General features: G+C 40.5%; 1 long non-coding RNA gene across 1 annotated transcript in view; it reads left to right on the top strand.

Moving 5' to 3' along the window:
* The window catches only part of LOC148186495 (uncharacterized), a 162179-nt gene that overhangs the window by 24634 nt on the left and 111347 nt on the right, over window positions 1-26198 (top strand). The gene's annotated exons all lie outside the window — the stretch shown is intronic.

The raw sequence follows: 26198 nt of genomic DNA, 5'->3' as shown, positions 1-26198 counted from the left end.
ACTCATTAGTGATATCAAAACTGAAAGGAACAGTTAATATTCATATAGAGCTTTCTGTACCAATCCCTGAAGAAACCCACTGCTCAGTGACAAGAGGCCTTTCTGATCATCGTCTGCCAAAGTAAAGCTGCTTTGACTGAATCCACACAAACATTCATGGCTGACATGCGAGAAAGGCAGATTGACAGTGAGATCATTCATGAGAGCTGATTCACACAGTACAAAAACCCTGCAAACACACACACACACAGACTTTCACATGCATGAACAGGGACACATGCATGTTTTTTTTCCCTGCAAATGTGTGTGTTTGTTTTTGTAGAAAGATTATTATGTCCAACAGCCCACATCTAACCTCCGAGGAGACGCTGTCTGTTTACATTTACTCCCTTGGATTTCTCTCAGGCCTCAACCTAAAACTTGTCCTGAAGTAAAGTAAGAAAAGACAAGACAGAGAGACAGAGGGAGAGAGAGAGAGAGACAGAGCACCAGAGAAAATGTTGTTTATGAGTGTTTGTGGGTTGTTGTGTGTAAGAGCATTCCTGAGTGTGTGAAAGCACCTTTGTCTGCCTCTTCAGTGTGTATTAGGAAAATCGGGAGGAAGCCAAACCCCGTCCTGTATCTTTTTATACCTCAGGCCAGTGTTTCACCCCCTCTGACAATGAGATAGTCGGTGATTTGTGTGTTACTATCTTTAGTGGAACATGCGCTCTGCTGACCTATCAGTAACTGGAAAAGGAGACCTGAACTGGGGAGAGGAGTGGTGAGAAGGTGGGTGTGGATGGTCTCAGATGAGCTTGACCTGCTTTTTTTTTTAAGAGATTGTTGTGCAATACCTCATGAAATCTGCTCCAGACACAGAAGTCGCTTTCTCAGAGATCACAGGTGGCAGCAGCTCGGGCTTCGGGAAGAGATCATATGACAACTTGCATTACAAGTTAAGGTGATACGGACAGATGATTTCTTACCTTCATATTCCCGAAACACTCTCTGTCCTACTGGCATGAGAATTCAAAGTCTTTATTACCTTTTAGCGGACTTGACATCAGAACTTATTCATACAGTATATCATATCTGACTTTATACGACTACATACAAAAAGAATCAAATAAAGTCTCCCTCATGAACTGTGGTCCTCAGTGAAATGTGTTTGTTTCCTATCCCCTCACATTAGGAACAGTGCTGTTGACTCATGTCCTTATTCTTAGCACGCTGCCTCCAGTATCCTCTTAGTATAGTTTGGCGGGTACACTATCTATTTCAGTCCTATATGGACAAACATATGGTTAGTGGGAAGGACATAAGGGGCGAGGGTGATGAAGAAAAAGAGAGCAAACAACACAGTCAAGCCTTATCGAAAAGCCAAAGTTGTGGATTTTGAAATGCTTTCACAGTTTCAAACTAACAACACTATCGATTTTATTTACTACCACTGTCTATATGTAAAAGATAAGAGAGATATGTAGTTGAACTGGATAAACAGAGAGAAAGGACTGAAGAAAGGAATTGTGTAGATAATACAAGCTCACATATTAAAGGAACAGTTTGACACTTTGAGAAACCTGCTTATTGGCTTTCTTGCAGGGAGTTAGATGAGAAAATTGATACCACTTGCATGTCCACGTGCTAAAAATAAAGCTACAGACAGTTAGCTTAGCTTAGCACAAAGACTGTAAACAGAGGGAAACAGCTGGGCTGGCTCAGTCCAAACATAATAAAATCCACCAACCAGCACCTCTAAAGCTCACTGAATAACATGTTATGTCAGATTTATTTAATCCTTACACAAACCCAAATGTAAAAACAGCATGTTGTGGTTTCATGTAGTCCAGTCTTTGTCTGCAACTACTATTGTTCTTTGAATCTGGCATTCAAAGACAAAATACACACCAGAGGCTAACTATACTCAGTATGATAACATACTGTACACAGAAACACATAGAGCATATCATGCAGCCCTACTCACTATAGATCTGCATGCTAGGAACGACACCAGAGCAGCTTTCAACAAGCGTTACTCCTCTTCTCAACATAAAGTGAGCGAGCTCTGGTGGACGAAGCACAAAAAATTGTACAGATATACGTAGCAATGGCGCAGCATAAGGAGGAGATGAAGGTGTTTTCTTCAAATGAGTTTATTAAGTTTTTTATTCATAGCTGATGTAATTGTCTTGTGAATGAACCAGGTTAGGACATCCTCACAGGGAATAACTAAAACAATCAGATGTTGTCTCATTTGCATATGTCCAGTTAGGTAGTGAGTTACTCAAAAGACACACCAAAACATGGAAGTCAAACCTGCCATACTGGTGTCAGAGATATGATTTTCTAAAGGGTAAAGCAGACAGTCACATTACTTTACTGTAAAAGCCACACTGACAGAACAGACATCTCGGCCCAAACATCTTATCAAAAAACAACCTTTGTTTGTCGACAGAATCTGAACGAGAAGAGCGAAACTCCCAAAGGTCTGCTGGTCTAGCGCCTCAGCCACTTGGCCAAACCAACGTCTATAATGAAGATTTATATTCTCTGAGTCAAACTCTGACTCAATATTGACTCGAATCAATATTTCTTTGTGCGCGAGGGCCTGAGGCTCTCAAACCTCATTACACAAAATAGATCTGCATTTTATCAGGAAGCCTCACTTTTGCAGGGGATTCCCAGCTGACCGCTTTTGCTGTTTGGGCTAACTAGCACCGACATGATTGTAAAAATCTTTGATGACGCCTTTTGGTATTCTATCCTTTATTCAATATTCTGTGTCTCTGTCCTCTAGCACTATTATCAATACCATAAGAAATTGAGAAAATGAGTAATTTCACAGTGCTATAAATGTTATGCCTGTATTCACAGATCACGATTAAATGCCCATCAGCATATCTATAATCGCATGGTTCAGAAAAGGTTCAAGCCTGCTGTGCTGCTGCAGTAGCTGAATGTGTCAACAGCTTCATCAGATGTCAACTTTAAATACCAGCCAGCCACTGAGATATCCCATACTGATGGAAATAAATGTTTCAAGCTGAGTTTCAAGCATGTGACAGCCCTCTCTGTGCAGCGTCTATTAGTGGAACAGGAGCCGTGGTATCAGTGGTCGATGGTAAAAATGTGTCTCTTGTCTTGTACTCATATAGTGAAATCTCCACCTGATATGATTCCAAACGAGAATTATTTTCCTCATTTCAAAACAGTTTCTCTAACTCACTTAGTTGCTGCGAAAGGTTAAAACAGTGAACAGTAGAAGTCCTTATTTAAATATAATTTAAATATATTGTTAAAAAATTTTTGGGGTCTGTTAAACTCTTTGAAACCAGGAGCGACATCGCTTTTCTTTTGCTCTGCTTTCAGACACCTTTCAAACTTTGAAGCTTGAGCAAATTGGTGCAATTTATTTTAAAAACAGGGGGATTAGGTAATGAGCAATTTGGCAAGAAATGTTCCACAAAGTTCAACAAATTTGTAGATTTAGATTTTTAAAAAGCTAGGGAAAAATGTCCAGGTAAAAAAAAAAAAGCTAAGTAAAAAAAACTATTAAAAAACTATAATTAATAAGTACATATTTAAAAATGTTACAGAATTATTATATTTTAAGCACTTTCCATGTCATTTCATTTTTTCTTCTTTTTTGTCATTATTCATTATTTACTAATTTTCTGGTAATTTTCTTTTCCTTTCTCACTAATTTCTGGCTAACTTTTTTGTCATTTCTTCTTTTGTTGATCATTGGCTTCCTCCTGCGATTTTGAAAGAAAGAAAACCAGATTCCTGGTTGACAAAATACAAATTAAAAAGGAATATCAATGAGAGAATCCCTGCGTACCTTCTCTTATTGCACCAGAGAGACCAGGAGTTTGGTAACAAGCACAGTTTGGCTCATTAGCAGTTTTTACACGGAGCTTTTTCTTTCACTAATGATCAGAATAGAAATAAATACCTAATCAGAGTCAAAATGTCTCAAGTAATAAATGAGAATATACTGGCTCATCCAAAAAAAGCGCATTAAACCTTAAACAAATCATTCAGCAAATGCAAAGTTGTCACATCTACCATCACTTTGATTAATCTTTCATAAAAACATTCTTTACAATGACTATATTTTATCTCTGTCTGCTCATGCTCTGAAATCCAGTTCAAGTTTAATCCAGTCAAGTAAAGATACTCTTCTGGGAAGTCTCCCCACTCCTGTAATTTACGGGCACTTCTACCTTTTTCAGAGTGCTGAATGTTTCTCAGGGGAGCCATCTTGAATAGGTGATGTTATCATTTTGGGGAACATAAACAGAAAGCTCATCTTCTGCTCAATAACTCCAGTGGTGTATTCTAGCAAAACTGTTTCAGTGTGATAGCGCAGAGGACCAATAAATGAGTGTTAACACAGGCTCATCTTGTGCTTGTGGTGGAGTGTGCATACAGTGTTAGTAATGTTGTAAGACAGGACTGCTTGTGAAACCATCACAATTTGTAGAGTATATAAAATGGAGAGTATATAGAGCATTGAATGTATTGTGTGAATGTAAAGATTGACAGAGTCACCGTGACACCACCTATTGGTTTGTTGACTCCAGTTTTGCAGTCATTAATTTGTTATTTTGGCTGTTGCAATCTTGGATTTTTGGAGCCGTAAGTGACCATATTTGGATATTTGGTGGATTGGATTTTGGCCCCACCCTTAATTTATGCATGATTTTAAGCCTTAATAAACATAAAACAGAGGAGTTTACCCCTGTGCAGTTGTCACGAAGGGTGAAATTAGCTATAGAGATCAAAACAGTTTTTTATACCAGGCTGTAAACATGTTTGTCTCTGCTGTAAATTTGGGCATTTTAACATGGGAGTCTATGAAGATCAACTCGCTTTTGGAGCCAGCCTCAAGTAGCCATTTTCGGGCCTGCAGTTTTTGGCAATTTGGCATTGGCTTCATTTTTCAGCCCCAGACGTTACTGCTTGATATGGCGTATGGATGTCAGCAGTTAACCGTTAATTGGTTAACCACCATGAACATTTTTGACCGATCATGCATGTCGGTGTATAGGTTAATTTTGCTTTTTCAGTTTACAACATTTACTGTTGATGCTGATCCCAACCCATAAACGTTGCTGTGGGAAATTACGCCCATCACTTCGTTTACCCCAGGTCACCCCCATGAGTTCAACAGTTTAATTTTGAGCCACAACTCCCTTTAGCATGGTAAACCATGTTATTACTGTTAGCTCTTTGGGGGGTCAGCAGGGAGGGGGGACCTCTGGAGGGTCAGCAGTGGAAACTATTTTTCTGCATGTTAGCGTGCTGGCTTGCTGTTAGCAAAGCCAATAGAAAATAAAATAAAAGTTAATACATTTACATGCAAAAACTTAAGCAGCCGTAAGTGGAGAGCACATGAAAATACTGAATCAATGACTCACCAGACTATAAATAAATGCCACTTTTATTTCATGTCATTTTTTAATGACTGGCAGTTAAAAGTAAAATTATTGGAAACTGACATGCCTAGAGTATTAACTCCATACAGAAATATTAGGGCCAAGATTCAAACCCTCGACAGGCAACAGTACTTTTGGGGGAGCTTTCTCAAGACATGACATTTGAAATATGTGGGTGTTAACCAGGCAGGAAGGTTCTAATGAAAGATACTATCCAGTTGGTTTATGGGAAGTGTAGGATTTAGCATTTTTGGAGTGTGACCCAAACTTGGGACTAAAAGTCAGGGCATCTTTTTTTTAAATTTCTCTCTTAACTTTGTTCACTTGCAGTATTAACTTGCCACAGCTCCCCTTTAAATAGCCTATGTATTTTTGGGTGATATGGGAATTGCTGGAGAACAGGTAGTACAATCAAAATGTTTTGATTTGTTAACCTCAGAAATGTAATCTATAAATTCTCTCCTGGTTCCCCCCCACACACACAAAGCACATACAAAAAAACAAATAGCATATAATCAGTGTCTGCAGTTTCCTGTGGAAGGGACAGCAGCGTCTAAATGATGATCTTTATGTTGTGGTTCACTGAAAGTCTGCGGCCTCATTGTAAGTCTGTATACGTTTCTATTTTGTAAGTGCATGTGTGTGTGTGTGTGTGTGTGTGTGTGTGTGTGTGTCACTATGTACCCAACCATTACCATGTCTATTGTGTGTGGTTGTCAAGCCACCATGAATACGACTGGAGCTCCAATTGCAGGGTGGGAGGCAGAAACCAACAGCTTATGGCTTAGAGACAACGTTATATTTTCATCTCTGGCTTGACAACAGCATTTACATTCTCAGTCCAGTCTGGAAATGAGATGACAGAGAGGAGATGTTACATTACAGTGCCTGAAACAATTTAGTTTTATGGATCAGTCACTGCTCTATGAAGCAAACCTGTATCACTATCCAAACGTATAATCGCCGTGAGGAAGTGGGGGTCACGCATAATGTAATATTTGTAATGACCAGTCATTAAATGGTTGCAAAAGCTAAAATAAAGCTTATTTCTCCCTTCATGATGATGTTCATCTCAACCTACAATCACTGCTTTGTAACGTCAGCATTAGACAACCACTGTGATCATCGTTGTCATGCGGCATCACCATCATCACTGTCATTGTTGTCATCTGCATCATTGAAGCCACACCCGATTGCTCTTCTTATCTGCTTATCTTCCAACTTCTCTCCTCTTCCTTCCTGCCTACGTTCCTCAAGCTACCTGTAACAGAGACCCCTGCAGAGTTATGCTAATAACAGCTTTTCTCCTGAGACAGCCCAACTATTGGCTTCAATAAAAACTGCCTTCCCGCTGGGGACTTAGCTGGCTCATTGCTGTCTCTGACTCCACAACCTGTCACATGGTGTTACAGTGCTGCGCTTTCAAATGTCAGCCCACACATACCTGTTTGCCTGTGGAGGACGCTTATATCACTGATTCATTTTAGAAGATTGTGCGAGAGTGAGTGTGTTCGGCAGAGGTCACCTGGGACTATACACTGTGCTGTTATCGAGGTAATGGGTGTTGTTTGTGCTGTGAAGTGTGCATTCGGAGCTGTGGTTGGGGGTTTTAAGAGTTGGTGCAAAAGCAGATAGATGGCAGGTTAGAGACCATTGTTGAATATTTCATCATCTTAAGTAATTAAGAATAAGGGTAAACTCAAATGACACAACTGAAACTGTGCCAAAGAATCATAACATAACATATCCTTAACTCCACAAGGCATTAAAGGAAAAGTACAGCATTTTGTAAAATACACTTATTTGCATTTCTGCAGAGGGCTGGATGAGAACATCAATAACACTCTCATGTCTTTATGGTGAATATATATGAAGCTGCTGGAAACAGTAAGTTCCTGGAGTCTCCTCTGGTTGCCTGGTAGCTGGCAAAAAAAAACTTTTTTCTGTTTAAACAAACAAGATATTACTTTATAATTCAGACAGTGTTTGGCTAGCTTCTCCTCCTCTTTCCAGTCTTTGTGCTAAGCTACGCTCACTGTGTCCAGCTACATATTTACTTACACTTACACACACTTACTTACACACACTTACAAGTGTGAGAGGGGTATTGATCCTCTCATCTCTTGACAAGAATGCAAATAAGCGCATTTACCCAAAAAGTTGAACTGTTCCTTTAATTACCCTATTCAAAGGAATACCCCCCCCCCCATGATTATTTGCATATGTATTACTCACTCCATGTTAGCTTTTGTTCACTAAGGTAAAATGAATGTTTTTGTCAGTGGAGGTCTCACTTATAGTTCAGATCCCCATTGGAAAGAGCTATGTGTTCTGAAAATACTGAGTATATGACTGAATAAATTAGACTTGGTTTATACTGCATGGATTATGTGAGAGTTTGTGAACAGATTTTTTTTTATATAGTTTTATTGTTTGTTAATGTGGCCCCCTATGACTTCAGTTCATCAAGAGTTTTCTCTATTTTTGGATTCTTCATTCCCTGTCGAGGAATGCAAGAAAAACTAAGTCTTCTCAATGAATATAACATAACACCTCATGAGTAACTGATATACAAATGCTAATTTGGTGGATGAAATATTGTGGTTTGAGAGGTGTGTCGCAGTCACCTCCAGAACATGGAAGGTCAATAGTGTCCAATTAAAGAGTCCTAAAACCCAGAAATAAGTTAGCATGTCAGCACCTTTGGTTCCCTTGTCTCAAATCCAATGGTTTTATTGAATGGGTTGTTGATTAGGAGTCTTTAATAAGATCTAACAGACTTTCATGGTTTGTTCTACAACATAAAATATGTCAGTAAATACACCACTGCTGAACTTTGAAGTATCATAAACCTTTGCTTGCCACAGAGCTTATTCCCTACAGTAATCCAAAATCCTATGGAAAAATCCCATAGGTTTACAGAAAAACGTCATCCCTGGAGCACTCTATTCTTATGCCCACAACAGGAAATAGATTTGTTTCCTTAATAGTAGTTTCCATCATCTTCACATAAAGCCACCTACTGCATAAGGCAACCAAATAAAATTCATCAGAAGGATGAATGATGATGAAGGATGAATGATGTCCATGATGTTACATATTTTGCTGCAACACCTGTCAGTGTCATCATGACTCCTAATTGGTTATTTTAGAGTTCTGACACATAACACACATGAGACAGTGTTTCTATGCAAGAAGCCTGCAATCCACGGTAGAAGTAGCTTCTTGCAGCTTTCCCCATCACTCCTCACTATTTCAGTCCCTTCCTATAATTCTCCCTCTGTTCCCTCATTTCTCCATCCATCCATGTCCCCTGCTAAACTCTCCATCATGTCACCAGTCTATTCTTTCCTTCCTACCTCTAACTTTCCATCTTTCTTTCTCTCCATCTGCTCTCTGCACCCCCTCCTTCCCCTCATCCCATCCTTCTCAGCGAGCTGGCCAGGCTGCTGACGTCTGCAGTAGCGATGGAGCGCGGCCAAGGCCTGCCTTAAATCACACCGATTTCTAATGAATTGCACACACACACACACACACACACACAAGTGCATCGCACATGTGTGAGCCGAGGTGTGTGCCAAGCAAGTGTGTATTTACACATGCACACGTAAATACACACATGCATATACAGACACATTCACACAAACTCAAACGTTTTATCACATGACTTTGTGTAATTGTACTTGCTGATAAGAATGAATAAATAAAAACATGAAGGAAGTCACACGGCATGTCTGACAGTTCAGTGCTTCATATTTGATGAAGGCTCCTGCAGAGAAGCAGGAATATTTTCTTTGCTGAGCTCATGCAGTGAAGTGTGCTCTATTTTAACTTGCTTTGTGTAGCAATGTCACGATAACTCCAATAAAGCCCTCTGCCTTTCCCCTCTCAAGTATCTCTTTTGGTGCTTTGAGGGTTTTTTATTTCATTTTGTTGTAGTCTCCCTTGAGAAAGCCCTTTGCTGGAAACATCCGATTACACAAAATATCTTTATTCCCAAATCTAATGCATCCAAATGTGTATAAAATTTGACTCTGGGTAGTTTTCCATCTCTAAATATATACAGCCGGCCATGACAGTACTGTTTACTAAAAGAGCCTCATACTGGAGGGATTCAACTCACCTACTGCTTTTTTTATAAAACCTGGAAACTGTCCAGTTGGTTGGCTCCGGCTTCAATACTGTACACAGAAGATAGCCCGGCTGTTCCCTATTACATTTTTCACTCAGACATCTCCTCCCCTGAGCCCAAAAATCTGTCTTACCTGACCCATATTTTCAAAAAAGAAAAGAAACCTTCAACTCTAAGATGCATAAAAGGACATTGTACATGTAATCAGAGCGTGATGAGCTTAAAAGTCTGCTCAAGTCATTCAAGTTAGACTCGCAGATCACATTTCAGCAACACGGGTCGATGTGACCCTCTGCTACTTTTTTTCTTCCATTTCCTACCTGTTTGGCTGCAGCCAGCCGCCAGAAAACTCACAACCCTGCCAGTAATCCTCTGCGATGGCTGACAGCACAGCAGGCACTATATCACATGATGAGATTGACGTTTTATAGGTCTACTGTGCGCTGCTATCAGCTCAAGGGAGGGAGAGGCATGAGAGAGGGACGAAGTATAAATCAAGACTGAAATGCCGCTTCTGTAAAACTCCATAGCACCTCATAGAGAGGAGGATGTCTGTAGGGTTTACCAAACAAACATTCCCCAGTCTTGTGGAGGAGTGTGTTTGGCTCTACGGACTGTCAAAGTGCTCTGCTAAAGCTGCTAACATTTCACCAAGCCATGCAACAGTGCTCTTGAGTTAAACTAATTTGGACCAAACCTCAGATTTAGTGTAAATCACCAGATAAGGGCACTTGTTTTCCTTTACCTTCTTTCCCTCCTTAATCATTTAATCCTCCTTAAGATAAAACAGACTTTTCTTTCCACCTTCCTTAAGCTTCCGGTGCAGCTCAGCTCACTGCTCTGCCAGGGTATGTGGGAGAGAATGAGAGACACTTAACAAACCTCCAATTATTCCCAAAGAGCTCGGTCTCTACTCCTCTTTATGCGTCAGCACAGAAACAGCATGACAACGAGTTTTCACCGTTGGCAAGAAGGAACACATCAGCAGGAACGGCACACTGGAAAAGGTTGGAGGGCAGACACAGTGAGGTGCACTGCTTGTGGCGATAAATGAAGTGATGTAATTTGTGGTCGACAGAATTATAGTCTTCACCTGTATGCGAGTGTGAACACGTCGAAACAGTTGGATTCAGAAGACACTGACATTTAAAATGAGGGTAAATTGTTGAGTCATAAACCAAAATTTATATAGACCATAATTATGTCACATCAGTGACTAAAGATTTATGTTTGCTATGCTGATTTGATAGTGGTAGTTATTTCACTTGTAATTCACCCGTAGATAAAGGATTTCAGTCTGGTAACTGCAACTTCTACAGGGCACACAGGAGATGGTATGTGTTTGACTGCAGAGGAATGCTTTTTTTTTTAAACAATTACACAAGTGTCTTTTCTCATTAAACGTTTATCTGTTAAAGTGTTAGAAATATCATGAAATGTCTGAAGGTGCAATGTGTTAGACATGGCCAGAATGACATTATCAACACAATGTGAAGATGCAAAGTTTTGACGTTATGCCAATGTCCACAGTGGCCAAAACCATGGAATTATGTACATCGTGTGATGCCATGCAGCCCAAAAAGACTTTTACCCTTTGACTTACATGGCGAAAGAGAAGTCTGTAAATCAGTGGATACATTTTTTTGAGTGTCACAACGACCCCCACAAAATGTGATCCATTCAGTTTGAGAACATTTGGAAAGTCTAAAAAAGGCAAATCATTCATTTTATCATTTTATCCCCATTTAAGTTAATGGAGCACCTAAAAAAACGGAAGTAGCTGGCTCAGCCGGCAGAAATCAATAGTCCACACAATCTATATCGTCTCTACAGGAAGCACATATTGACAGAACATCCACTCAGTTTGGCTGATCTTTTCATATCCTTGCCCTGCTCTTAGTTAGTAGTTGACTTTGATGTGAAATACCGCCCCATATTAGTTTGGAGCATTTCACATATTCATGTTTAGAAAATGAAATTTCATAGGCACATTTTCACAATTGAATGTCACAAAGGAGAGTACAACACATATCTTCAAGTAAACTTTTTTTGCCGTATTGGAGTATATAATACAATCTAAAATTTTTACAATCAGAGATGTTATTCAAACCCAGTTGATGGATGGCGTCGGGGCTTCTCACTTGAACACAAACTTTTTAAAGTCAACTGTGTCACCATCGTTTTGTTTGTTTACTGGTAGATACTGAAGGTCATTAGATAAGATATTGCAATAGAGGAGAGTGGGGCCGGCAATGCTATCAGCCAATCAGTGTGTCTAATAGTTGTTCACCAACATAGTTGGCTTTGAGTGGGAATCTTTTCCTTTATCGTTGTTTTTGTTGCTCTGTCTTCCTCTCTGATCAGAAATGTTGGTGTGGTTTTGTGTTTACACTCTGCCGCTGCACAGTGGGCTTTCTCCACAAATTGTGGTCCACGCAGTTGACTCAGACACCACTGTGTACTGGGCTCAGTCCATGTGTTTGTGCTATACTGTATGTGACGGAGGGAGAGAGAGAATGGGTGAGTAGGCGAGAGAGAGCGAGAGAGAGAGAAAGAGACATTAAGTGATAGAGCCCCCCCCCCTCTTTTTAATTCTCTATCTAACCTTGCTTCAGCACTGACGTTCTTATGCAACGCCACCCACTGAGGAGCCATCAGCACCTCCTACACACACAAATACACACACACGCACACATTCAGCCTACACACAAGGAGTAGCCTTAAGCATATTCGTTCTGTGTGGGAGAGGAGTGACATCATTTAGTCCACCTGTGTCGCGTGTACAAAACAAACATAAATACTGCATGGGAACAATAATCGGCTGAATGTGGTGATAAGGAGCAGATTTTCATTTTAACAGAACTGACTTCTCTGATTAACACACCTTAACCAGAGAGGGAGGAGCAGTGAGGAGATGGATGAAAATATTGGCCAACACTGAAACCAGAGGGTTGTACCACGAAGCAAGATTAGTGAGTTAGCGAGGTATCTAAAGCCAGTGTTTTCCATCCTATGAAGGTCGTAGATCACCATGGTAACTTATGCTGCAGACTTAACCTGGACAGGAGCAGTTTTTGGTTTGAGTTTTGAAATCGTCTTAAAAGTGCCTTTAAAGCACCTCATGAGTGCCTTTATTACTCCGTTCCTCCATAGTTGATGTCAGTATATTGCTGACACAGATTCTCAGCTGAGAGAATTTATTAATGCACACATGCTCTTTATCAAACTTGTTAAGCTGAAACGTTACATAAATGCTACCAAACAAAGCCATGCAGTTACAGCAGTGTCCCTAAAAAAAAAAAACAACCCAAAAAACAAAAAACAGGAACCCATAGTATTAGTAATGCAGTAAAGAAAATATTTACAAGGTTTTTCTTGCTCCTCCTTAACTCATGTTTTCTAGTGGTCTGTGGTTCATTTACCCACACTGGCTGTAAGTCCAGTTGTTCGAAGGTGGACTAGCACACCAGTTGGGGGTTGACTTACTCTTTTTTTTTTAAGATGAATTTCTGGGCTTTTGCCTTTACTTTGACAGGACAGTCATAGTGTGAAAGGGGGAGAGAGAGGGGATGACATGCAGCAAATGGCCGAGGTTGTAATCAAACCTGCGGCCGCTGCGGCAATGACATTGCCTTTGTACATGGGGCGCCTGCTCTAATAAGTGAGTTACTGGGCGCCCCTCAATTTACTCTCATGTTCACGCCTCAATTGGACCTGAACTGGCCTTGGCATTCTGCAAATGCTCAGTTGTCCCCGTGCCGAACTTTGACCCGGAAGTCGAACAGCATATGTTTGTAGAAGAAAGCCTCAAAAACAAAAAAAAGAAGGAAAGAAAACAAAACAAGACAAAGGTACCAAGTAAAGCGTAGAGTATGTACGAAATGCACAGTGCTGAAATGTCATTCATGTTGTCATCGTTCGACATTGCCACTTACTTACTTGTCTGTAATGTGATGCAATAGGTCAACCAGAAGAAGATTCAATAGCAACTAGCTGAAAGTGGGAATATCAACACCCACTGTGGCGGAGTCGAACATACTTTCGTCCATAAATTGATTCTCCTCTGGTGCCTTCATACAGGGCAGACGGGACAATAGTTCACTTACACAAGGGTGTGTCTACGAAGTGGCCTGGGGTGGCATAGGTGCCACGCCATTATGATATGCTACCCGCCCAGTCAGTTTGAACTATTTGACAAGTAAAATTAATTATAGTTTAAAGGTGCAATTAAGTCTTAAATCTGAGTGACAGTAATATGCCAGAGTAGCATTTAGCCTGAATAATTTTCCAAATAAATTGATGCAACAGTTAAAACTTGTTCACACAGTTTTTTTTAATTAAATTCTTTTGGCACTTAACCTTTGGTGGCACTTAATACCTTCCATGATACTATTTTTAACTTTTGGAGGAACAATTTCTTTAATAAAATATTAGAAGCTTTATTTTACATTTGTGTGGTGTCACTCTGTCGTGTTTTGATTGGAAGTCGGTACATGTAGGGGAGACAAAAATGGTAAATTAAAGCTATACCGACGCGTGTGCCCGCAGCAGTGCTCATACATGCCACCCACTGCACCACTGCAATTAAATGACCTAATCAAGTTATAACCGTAGCTCCACTGAACTGCGCGTGTAAACGTGCTGTCTGACTGAGGCTTTGAGCTTCATGGTACAGCCTTAAGTACTTATTATGATTTAAATAGTTGCCTCTCTGATGTTAGCATGTTGCTACAATACAAACTCTTGCAAACACAAACACAGTTCGTCACATGCTTGATGGGAATAGGAAAAAAAATCATCGGCTAAACTGGTAAAAAAACAGAAAAAAATGTATATTTTATAATGCTTTAAGTTTAATCTGCTTCAAATGAGAAATGCAGGCGGTAATCTTTAGAAACCTATAGGAAATCAGTACTATGAACAAAAGCACCTCAAGCTGGTATACTGAACCATGTGACCACAAACAAACCATGCATTCACACATTTCTCCTTTCAAAGCACACAGTATTAGGACGTGACTGTATTATCAGAATCAACAACTGCTCTGTAATGTAATGTGTTACTGAGCCCCTTTTTGTCACAATGCTGCCGCTGCTCTCAGAGTATTATGTTAATCGGATCATAATGATTGGTGAAAGTGGTGTGTGTGTGTATGTGTGTGTGTGTGTGTGTGTGTGTAGGGGGGAGAAAGACCCTACGGCACAATGCACTGAGTGTGTGCAAAGCATGAATAGATATATCTGACAACTACGGTAACACGCCATGTTTGTTCCCCTGCATCGTCCACTCATTCACATAATATATGTAACCTATTTGATAAAGTGCTAATGGTCTTTTAATTTAACGATGACTTGAGAAGCGACTTCTCCAGAGCTCCAGTTCTCATGTGCATTAGTGTTTATTGCCAGGAGCATAGGAATTTGCATCAGCAGTCACCCACACACAGTGATTAATTCAGCCATTATTTCAGATGCATCCTCGGCCCAAACTCGATTCCGCAGCAAGTTAACAGCCTCCAACTCCTCCTCCCTATTTATTCGTGTCATATGATATTTTCGCATGTGACAAATGATTAAGCCCTTGCAAATAGCCCTAGATGATACCTGACAGTTTGTGTTAGTTTCATAAACTTGCATTTCTCACACAACACAACAATACACGAAGCAATTAATTTTTGTTTGTTAGGGACCTGATTAAAGGACGGGGAAGACAAGCAGAAAATAAAAATATTGTAACAGTATGTTTGAAGCAATTACAAAAACGGTCTTCCTTTATTTTTTTCTGTTTTAATATGTGTTTATGCCAATTAAGTCGTTATCTTTCAGCCCACAATTTCACTCGAACACCGCAGACGTGGGCTTGGTAATTGAAAATACATTAAATTTAATCTTGAAAAGAAATCCCAGGACATTAGAATTAATATTATTGTGGCCTATTAACTTTATTCAGTGTAAAAGCAATATAGCAGGATTTTAAACAGATACCTGTGAGAATTGAAAATTATAAATAATCTCTTGAACAGTGGAGATGCTAGAGGTCATATGGTATAGCTGGATGGGGCCCCGATTAAGGGGGCTTTGGGGAAGCGATGGTGCTCTATATATTGCCTGGATTAGAGGTTTAAGGGGTCGGGTTGGGTGGCATATCCAATATACTCGATGTATCGCTGCTTGATTGTGAGATATATAAAATGTCTATATTGCAAACATCAAATACACATGATCATGTGTATTAAGTCAACAGCATGAGACTCACTTCAGCGTTTCAGTTCTCTTGCTCTCTATTATGGCTCTCTTTCTCTCAAAAAAACAATCACAAACATGTTTCAGCACACACACTCCTCCCATCTAGACTACTTCATGAAACTCAGTAATGTGTGTGCAGTCGAGGCCTGTGTTTTTGTATCTGCAGGGCTCCAGGCCGCTACTGCTCAATCGCATTTTGCATCCAGCTTACATTGCATAAATCATTACGCTTAAAGGCGCCACGGAAAAATTTTAACTTAGTTTAAGGATATGGTCAGTAGATGAGGTGTGTGTTTTTGTACCTGCAGGGTTCCTGACTGTGACTACTTAGTCAAATGTTACGACCATGGAGCACCAATGCGCCTTGCAAATACTATCAACATATGGACTGGGGAGCTGCTAACATCTAACTGTTGACCAGAAGCTTCAGATTCACAGCAAAAACATTTCCAGCCTGAGGTGAGCCAGGTGCCTCAAATTAAAAGCACCCTTAGTTCTGCGTTTATTTATTTCATGGTAATAATACTTAATTTAACTTGATTTTACGACAGTAGCTACTTTATTTAACCTAATTGTAACTGTAGTTACTTTAAGAATTTAGTATTTTATTAGTTTGCAGTTGTTCAGAGGGAATTTCAAAGTATCAAGTATTATATTGTATATTGCAATATTATTTTAAGCCATATGGCCCTGCCCTAGTTGATGGATGTCATTGCAAAATGTGTAAATATGAGTGACAATCATTTGGAGGGCCCCAAACATGTGCTTGAATGCCTCTCCTGATTGTGCACTATCGCTCTTGAAAAATCACTTTAAAATGATTTTCTGAATCCTAATCCACCCTTAATAGAGACGTAAATCTACTTTTCCTGGTAATGGTCAACACACCAAAATAGAGTGGGCTGGATGGAGGAATCTCTATCATAACCACCAAGTCTGGCCTCATTAGAGCGTCTCTGTGCAGCTCTGTTGGTTGACAGGTGTGTGATACATTCCCCAGATCATTGCACAAACTGGACCACACTTCTGTGAGGATATTGAGGGAGGCTACATCATTTGTTTGGTTCTGACTCAGTCTGTATGTTTTTTTTTCACTCCACATGCAGATCAAAGTCGTAAAGAGCAAAACCAAAGGACAACAATGCATCAGTAAGAAACTCTGAAAGCCTAATCAGTTCACCGGGGCAACATCTATCCGAGCTAAGCTGTTTCTGCAACTCACGTTGAGGTTAATGTTTTAAGCAATGCAAACATCTGAGCCTTGGGAAGTAACACTCTCAGGGAACAAGGAAATGTAAATGAAATTGACACAGAGGTTAAACTGTTAATGGAGCGTGTTTTTACAATTACCAATGCAAATATCTACCATAACTGTCGTGGTAATGCATGTAAATAGGGACTGTTTCATTTGCATAGAGGTGCACACCCGCCCCAACAGGCTCAGTCAGCGCGGTAAACAGCTCCGAGAACACTGTTGTTCTAGCAGGAGGATTCATGTCTCTTAAACTGCCTTTTGCCAAATGCAGTTCTCAACTTAAAGTGAGACAATGTAACATTTGAAGGAAGAAATAATGCATTTTTCTCCCAAATTAAATGTTGAATTCACAAGCAATAACAGGCATCTTTGTTTCGTTTGGAATACTCAAAGGTTTTGTGCAGGGTTGGAAATTAGCACCAGCTACCAGCCAAATGATGGTAAAATCTGCAAGTGTGTGATAGATTTGCTTCACTCACCAGCCAAAAAACCCCAATGGTAATCTATTGAGTGGGTGGTAGATTTCGGAATCCACCAGCTACAGTGGCAGGTGGACAAAAAAATTAATTTCCAACCCTGGTTTTGCTACTACAGCCTAACTTGGTTTGGTATGACTCGTAGCTTATGATGGCTAAAATGTTGGCTTGTGCTATTGTTACACTACTTGATATATACAATTATCAAAGAATTGTCATTCAAGGCCACAGTGGCTGCTCTTCATCAAAAGTTACACATACCCTCCACCAAAATAAATGTGTGTAGCCTATATCCCTCTGTTTCTTTTGGGTTTTTTTTGGTGTCACGTTACATCTTACAGACAGGATGGACTCCGGCAAACAAGTTAGTGAGCAGTAGAAAACAGCACAGAGGCCCTTAAAAATTTTACAGTGGTTACTTCTTTATTTATTTCTGATAAATATTCAGTCTCTCTATCGAACTTGGTGCAGATTAAATTTTGAATGATGCTCGAGCACTTCTTGGACTGAGACCAAATTTTTTTCTGGCAGTTTGTTATTGCATTGTACCAACAAAGAAGCTAATATTTGTGCATCCATTCCAGGTGTTGTATTTCCATCAGTGCCGATTGTAGCTGAAGACGTTAAGTGCGTCCGGACTGAATGCTGTTTGTAAGTTTCCCATAAAAACAAAAGCCAGATGTTAGCAGGTGGTCATGTTTTTTATACAGCAGTAAAAGTGCTATAGTTGTACTTCAGGGATTGTAAGCATTATTAGTCTGAGTCATTTGATTCATGATTGTCAGGTTGTCTGCACACAATTCTCAACATGGAGGTAGCTGAGCTGGCAGCTAGCAGCTAAAGATGCCAACAGGGCAACAGTGCAGACAGGGCTAATGGTGTTAACTTTGGGGGGGTCCCAAGGGTGGGTGCTAAGCGTCAGTTGTATCTGCCCTATGAGCTCAGAGCAACCGTGTGTAGTTAGCCATTAGGATGCACACACGGACTCAAATGCACGAAAAGCTGAACCTTCTACCACAACAAAGAACAGAGAAGCTGTGACGATAACACACAGAGGGAGCAGGAGCAGGACTTCATCCTCTGCCGGTACTCCGCTATATCTCTCGCAAATAGTTGTTTTCTGCCAAAATAATGCTCTGAAAATCCTAAACCGCTCCTTTAAGTATTTACAGCAGTCATGTAACTGCACATCAGAGACAGTGAAAGGGGTTAAGAGTGTGTTGAGGCCTGCACGTGAGTGTCCCAGGCAGCCTTATTAGTGGGATGGTTGAAATTCCAGAGTCCTGAGTCAGTCAGAGCTGCTCCAGCTGTGGAGACATTTCCTGGTGATGTCCAAACAGGTTCACTCGGACAAGAGAGGCCCGATAATCTCTCAGCTGCACTGTAAACAACTGAAGACAAGCCATTACATTCTTGAGTTATTGCTTACGGTCACATGTGTCATTTACCGCTCTAATAATCGTGAAATAAGTTTAGCAGTGTACTCTTACTCCTCTCTCCTTTGCAGCTGTAAACACACACTCTCTTTTTGCTCTGGAGTTAACCTCATCCTAGCATTTCTCAAGGGCACAGAACTGCCATAATAGTGTTCATTCACGATTACTGCCCTGCACCACTGCCAGTAAATGCCACAGAGATGGCTTTATCTCTGCATGTTTTGACTTCCTGTCCCACTGATCCATATGAGTGCGAGCTGTGCTTGCCAACAATCCCATCCTCACACATTTAGACAGACGGAGGGGGGAAAAGAGCTTCCTTTGAGAGCTTGAGAATACATTAACCGTGTTGACAAAATATTTTAGTCCTGCGCAGACAGCTAAGGAAAGCAAAGGAACAAAGTGTACTCAAGACTCATGACTTAGTTAGTTACAAGTCAGACACTGCGTGGCCAGTCGTCACCGGGGTTTCTCTCTTTAATGTGTGTAAATATTATTCATGAAAGTGTTCAAAGCATTCTGAGGAATAAGTCAGGTAAATCCAGACTGACTCTAAGTAGACAGAAAAGGTGTTTAGAAAGCAATAGCTATTTTTTCTCAGCAACAGAGGAGACTTTGTGGTGACGTGTTGGATAGAGATAATATGGATTAAGTGGTAGTGGAAAGAAAGTTTCATGTGAATATGTTCTTAGGACTTCTCTTCCTTTTTTCAGTTTTGTTGTGTCCCACTCAAGTCAAAGCACGTGCAGAAGTTTCACAATTGTATTCTTTTCTGTTTGTTTACATGGATTAGGGATGTCAACAGTTGACCGCAGAGAATATTTTTTACCGGTTACACATTTGTGTCTATGGGTTAATTTTACTGCTCCTCAGTTTACTGCACTGCGTACCTCTCGGGTGAGCTAGGAGCTACATGGCACCAGACCTGGGTGGTGCGCAATGCAGAGTGGCCTAGGAAGTATTGGAGACATCACAAAAAACCAAAATTTCACCACGTCTAAATAGTGTTTTGAAATGCAGTGCTAAAGCTCACTGAGTCATCAGAGCGCCGGACTAAAATGAAAGGCCTTTTTCCTTTATAAAAGTTAGTTTATTACATCCCTAACGTGGATATAAACATATATTTGTATGCATTTGTACATGCAGGATTCTCCTCTCCAGTCTTTCACAGCATGCACCTCTCTATCTCCTGGCTACAGATCAGCCTCTTCTAAGCACGAACCCTCTCAGAGACGCCAGAAGATTTCTTTGTTTCTGTAGTGTCCTCCCTCTCTGTCTCTCTCACTTGAAAACATACACGTTCAGAAGTGATGAATAGCAGGTGCCCCCCCACATACCTTCCCCACTCTGCACTCCCCCACTATTACCACCGGTGCCACTGATCTGCAGATTGCACAGCGCTGATTAATCTCCGCTTGACAAGCTGAGTCTGATTCATGTCGCTCGGACACTGCAGAAAGTTGCCAAATTCCCCTCAATTAGAGGCGAGTTGGGGGGTACAGTGCTGTCTTTGTAGATTCATGGTTGGTTCAAATGTTAAAAATAGGTTCCTTTTTTTGTCCAGAAATAGCAGTTTGATCCCCAAATGAGAGCCATATTCATATAATGTAATTGATGTTTTAAATGTTGAGGCCCCATATTTGTGAGTGTAGCACACAACATGTTTTGACTTGCTACAACAGAACTCAGACCTGACTATCTAATCAAACCATGACGCAGTAAAGAGATATGATCGGAACAAAACTCCAAACAAAACAATTAATTCTTTCTACCTGATAAGGCAGGACACGTGGAGCTAAAAATACGATAAACAGCAGAGCCACACTTGATTTACATGTTAACCAGGATTGCAAGGCTGCTTTGTAACATTCTCAGTTAGGTCTCTCTCCCCACCCAGTAGCTGCAAGGTATCATGGGGACCCAGTGGCAGGTGTGGGTGTGCCGTGATAGACTGCACTGGAAACCAAAGTACGTCACCCTTGAGAGGTGTGGTGAGGGAGGGGGAGACCATGGATGGTGTGTTTGTTTTTGGGTTTTCCTTCTGCAGATAAGAGCAGCTGCAGTTTAAAGGGCTGGGCGCATGAGTGTCTGCTGGGGATATCTACAGTGTGCAAAGCAAACTGGACAACTCCCACTTTGCATTAGTGTGTTTGTGCATGTGTGTGGCCGTGTGTACACAGGGACACAGTCAAGTGTGTGCAAGGAGATAGACCAGACATGCAAAGTATGAGACACAAATAGCTACATGTACCCACCAGATGCATTTAAAAAAATAAGATTCCTAAAAAATGCATGCAGTCTAGATATAGTACATACATTAACATTTGTAAATGTTAAAGGACAGTTCACCTCAAAATAAAAAGTGCAAATTTTTTCTCTTACCTGTAGTGCTATTTATTAATCTAGATTGTTTTGGTGTGACTTGCCGAGTTGGAGATAGTGACCAAAGAAATGTCTGTGTTTTCCTTAATATTATGGAACTAGCTGACACTTGGCTTGTGCTGTTCAAAGTGACAAAAAAATACATGTGAAAAACTCAACAGCAGTTCCAGAAGTCATGACCCGGTTTCCTCAAGATAATCCGCAGACATTGTTGTGAGCACTTTCATCTAGGAACTACTTTGTTTCTACCGAACTACTTCCACCAACTGTATCACCGAGCAGAAAAAAATGTGCATCTACTCACTGATGTGTGGCTCCTTCCTGTGACAGCACAGATGATTTATTATTGTTATTATAACATTTTATTATATTTTATTATGCACACATTTTAAACATGAATGACACCTTGGCTCAGTTGTACTAGATGAGCTAGCAGTAGATGCACGCTTTCTTCTACGCAGTGATACAGCACACAGCATATCAAGAGAAAGCAGACATCTCCACGGCCAATTTCTTCAACACTCGGCAACTCACACCAAATCTGTTTAGTCTGATAAAAAAGCATTGCTGGTAAGAGTTCAAATTGTTTTTGATTTTGGGGTGAACTGACTCTTTAAGTTGTATTTCTGTTTGAATTAGCACAAGACAGTCGGCAGCTGCAGGGTGTAGGCTATAAGTACAGAACATTCTTGAGTGAATGTAAACGGTTTCCATCTGCCTACCAGCAACAGCTCATGTGTTTCAAATGGGCGTGTGAGCAACTGTTAAAAGCAACTGTGTCAGTGCCCTTGATACACACTTAAGCTTGAGACCAGTCAACACTGTTATCTCTCTCATTAATGTGAACTAGTAGGCAAGACGTGGATGAAGTCGAATCTATAAAACACACAACAGATTTTTCCATGTTTTCTTGAACTCCTCTCCCCCGTGAGATAAAGATAAACTGCGGTGAAGTAATGTTTGGAGGAAAGCACAGTTCCCTTAAGCTTATCATTGCTCAATCGGCTCCGTGCTTCCAGAAATAGATGGGGTGAGGGGTTGGACTGAGGCAAAGGACTGAAAAGCCATTAACTGTTTTTTGCTGAGGAGGGTGACATTACCATAAGGCCTCGTCCGGCTGGCTGGGACCACAAGCTGAGCTGAGCTCCACCTGTTTTTATGACAGGCGGAGAGGGAGGGGAATGGGGGGGGGTTAGTTTGGCACCGGATTAACATCAACAGTGGCGCTGGCAATGTTTCACTCTCATTCTTTCTCTCACTCCCAGTCACATTGCTCCATGCCTTTCCCATTCCCTTTTCTTTTCATCAAGCTTCTGTCTCTCTTTGTTTCTCTGTGCATTTCTGATCCCACTCTCAGCCTCGTCGTACTTGGATATGCTCACTGGTATTCTTAGTACGGCACTTTTATGGCATTCACATCCTCTTTATCAAACTACCTCCCTTTTTTTCCTGCGCTGCCTTTCAGTCACACCTTATCAGACGTACTTGTGCACACAGTACGAGTTTATTCAAACATTTGTTTGCTACTTTAAATATGACATAAATAACATATCTATGAGTCTGGGGCAGGACAGTCTACAAATGCATAGTCTTAACATGGAGGTGGCTGAGAATGCTAACTCAATAAACAGTGCTAACAACGGCAACAGTGCTGACAGAGCTAACAGTGTTACCTTAGGGGTTAAAAACGGACGTTGCTATGCTTTCATAACAACGCCATCCAGTTTTAAGCAGTAATCTCAGTGCAAAATAGAGGCCATTAGATGGTCAATCATACACACTCATAGGGATTCATATGCAGTAACATGCACTGTGGCCAGACCGTCTACCACAACAGAGAGAAGCCCTTTTTGCACAGCCTGTTCATTCAGGAATGTTGCACTGTAATTCCGCCTCAACGTTCAGTTTAAAAACATATAAGCATGGGATGGGGGTACAGATACAGGCATCCTACAGTTTAAAGAAAGTGACCTTTCAGACATTAAAAGGAGATTTAAAAAGCAGCTAGCAGCTAACTCAAAGCGGAAGGATAGCAGCTGAAAATGTCCACGTATTGGGGAGACAATGAGCTCATTACCAGCTGAGCTGAGATCAGCTGTTGTGTAACAGGGATGGTAGATGATTGTTATTGCCATGCTTTGTTATTGTAATTGTATTGTAATTGTTTAGGAACCACTGCCAATGCATATATGTTATATGCCACACTAGAGGCCACCACTCTTGTTTCTGCTATGTTGGCATGCTGTCTAAAATCACACACTGGAGCGGGATGATGCCTCTGTCATTGGTTCTGTGTAAAAATGCAAAGGTAACATTAAGAAGTGACTTCGTATAGGCTCTGTAGCACAATCTCTGTGTAAAAAGGGCAACCGTTCAAGAGATTTTTCATGACTGTGTAACACGTAACACCTCTTTTGTTTGTGGGATGCTGGCATGCTATGTTGCCGCTGTTGTTTGGATCTGTCTCAAAAAACAAAGGGGGCGTAGTGAATGGACTTCATAGCGGCCCTATCAAATGACATATTTGTATAAAGGGCAAGAAAGTAAGCTCAACTTTATTCTCTCAGGACGCCATTACACCTCTATATCATTACACAGCAAGTACTTGTTTGCTGCTTTATTAATTCTGCAAGCTTCTTTAAAATCCCAACCTTTGTGCTTGTTGAAACAGACCCTGAGTGAAAGACCCTGCGCCTGTTGCATATACAGAAACCTGGCACTTATACTGAATATAGTGATCAAATGTAACCAGGTTACATTATGTTAAAATACTAAAATAATAATCAGAAATCCTTAACAGAATATGTTCCACACTTAAGATCCCTAACCATGAAAGCTTACAGAAATACCTTTACTGGAATTTTAGGTTGATATAAAGCTTAGTAACATTCATAGTAGTATCATAGTCTTCTTTAAATGAAGCGAGGACAAAATAAAATGCTCTGGTGATAGTGATGCCCTTTGATGGTTGCTGGAGGTTATACTACACGCTCCTTTTATCTACAGCTACAGGACATCACTGGTTACATCTCTGTATCCCCTATTGATTCTCTCCCTGTATCGAAAAACATAAACTGGGAAAAGAAAGCGTTGATGTCCTCTATTTCTGCCTCCGTTATGCTATCTTAGTGTCCAAAATAGTGATTTACAGATGATCAGCACCAAAAATAGCCAGGCAGACGGATCAGGGATGTGCAAAAAGTGATAACAATCCTTCAAAGGTGTTTTTAGAACGACCTGTTCCACACCGCGGCAGATTATACATGTACATAAACAGTGTCACAGATAAACAAACACACTCCCACCCGCCTCTGTAACACTCACAGTATCAGCAACGGAGATAAACCCCCCCACATTCACACACACAGGCTGAACTTTACACAGCCTATCAAGCCCCAAGTGTATCAGGGGACACGCAGACTGACAAGCGATGATGAGCCGGCCCCAGGGGGACCGTGATATGCCAGCAGGGTCAGGGTGATTTTAGTCAGCCAGCGCTGGCATGACACAGTCCAACAAGCTCTCGTCACAAGCAGTGACACCACAAAGGTCTCAACTTGAACCCATAAAATCAATTCTTCCTTCCAAGTGTTTTGCTGAAATTTTGATTATTATCTTCAGCAAAAACAATTTGACTTGAATCCCCAAACCAGCCAAAAAATACAGAGCTAAAGTGTTTCGTTTAAATGTTGGAAAAACATTTTTTGACAGGTTTTATCTGAAATAAACACAATAAATGATTCAATACAATACAAGATACAATACTCTCTCTGGATGTACACACTTGCTTCTCATTGCATAAAAAAGTACTGCCAGTTACTCATTAACGGGCCACATCCTTGAGGACACTGGGTGAAATGTAACTGATCGGCTCAGCATTTAGCGACACTCTCCTGAACAGGTTTGAGTGCTGTTTTCCTCCATGACACGATGTCTTTTATTATTGAAGTTAATAAGTGACTCTATGGAGGGGGAGTTTTCAATATGGCCTCCCAAAAACAAGGAGGTGAGAGTGCAGAGGAACAGCACCATGGAGCTTGGAGGGAGTTTTGCATTAAAACGCTTCAGCAGATATTTTCACCTTAGAGGACGTTAGCATAGCCTGTCACCCTCTGTCAGCTATGCAGAGAGTTGCTGAAAACAATTTAGCGTTGTCTTGTGCTCCACTACACATGATGGCATTTTATATGGACACTATCAGCTAAGTACTCTGTCTGCTGTGCAGTTTAACCCTTTGAAACCTGAGCAAATTGGCTCAATTTTTGTTAAAAAAAAAACATGAAAAAAAGGCCATGAGCAACTTCACAAAACTACCTAAAATTAGCAAGAAATAAAGTAAGTAATAAAAAAACCTCATTTAAAATATATAATTATAATAATCAGAAATATTGCTTTCTTGATATGTTTTTTCTAGCTACTTGATAATACGCTAATGATTCTTTCTCTCTCTCTTTTTTTTTTTTAAAGATAACTTTCAGGTCATTTTTTTTCTGTCACCTTTTAATATTTTTTGCAATTTGCTGGACATTTCATGCCAAGTTGCTGATTGTCTTTTTTCCTCGTTTTTGCAGGATGTCAAGCCAATTTGCTCACATTTAAAAGGTTTAAATGCTTGTGAAAGGTGTCTGAATCAGGGTTGCACACTAACATTTTTTTGTCCTCCTGCCACTCTGGCTGGTGGATTCAAAAATCTACCAGCCTCTCGATAGATAACATTTGTTGTGACTCGTGAGTGAAGCATATCTACCAGCTAAATGGCATATTTTACCAGCATTTGGCTGGTACTAATTTCCAACCCTGTTCTAACGGCAGCACAAAAAACTGATGAAGATCCAAGTTTCAAAGGGTT

This window comes from Plectropomus leopardus, chromosome 18 (genome assembly GCF_026936395.1).
Source record: "Plectropomus leopardus strain MGB_pleo_1.0 chromosome 18, ASM2693639v1, whole genome shotgun sequence".
Classification (NCBI taxonomy): Eukaryota; Metazoa; Chordata; class Actinopteri; order Perciformes; family Serranidae; genus Plectropomus; species Plectropomus leopardus.
Note: the sequence above shows the minus strand (reverse complement) of the source record. Positions and strands in the feature narration are given on the sequence as shown.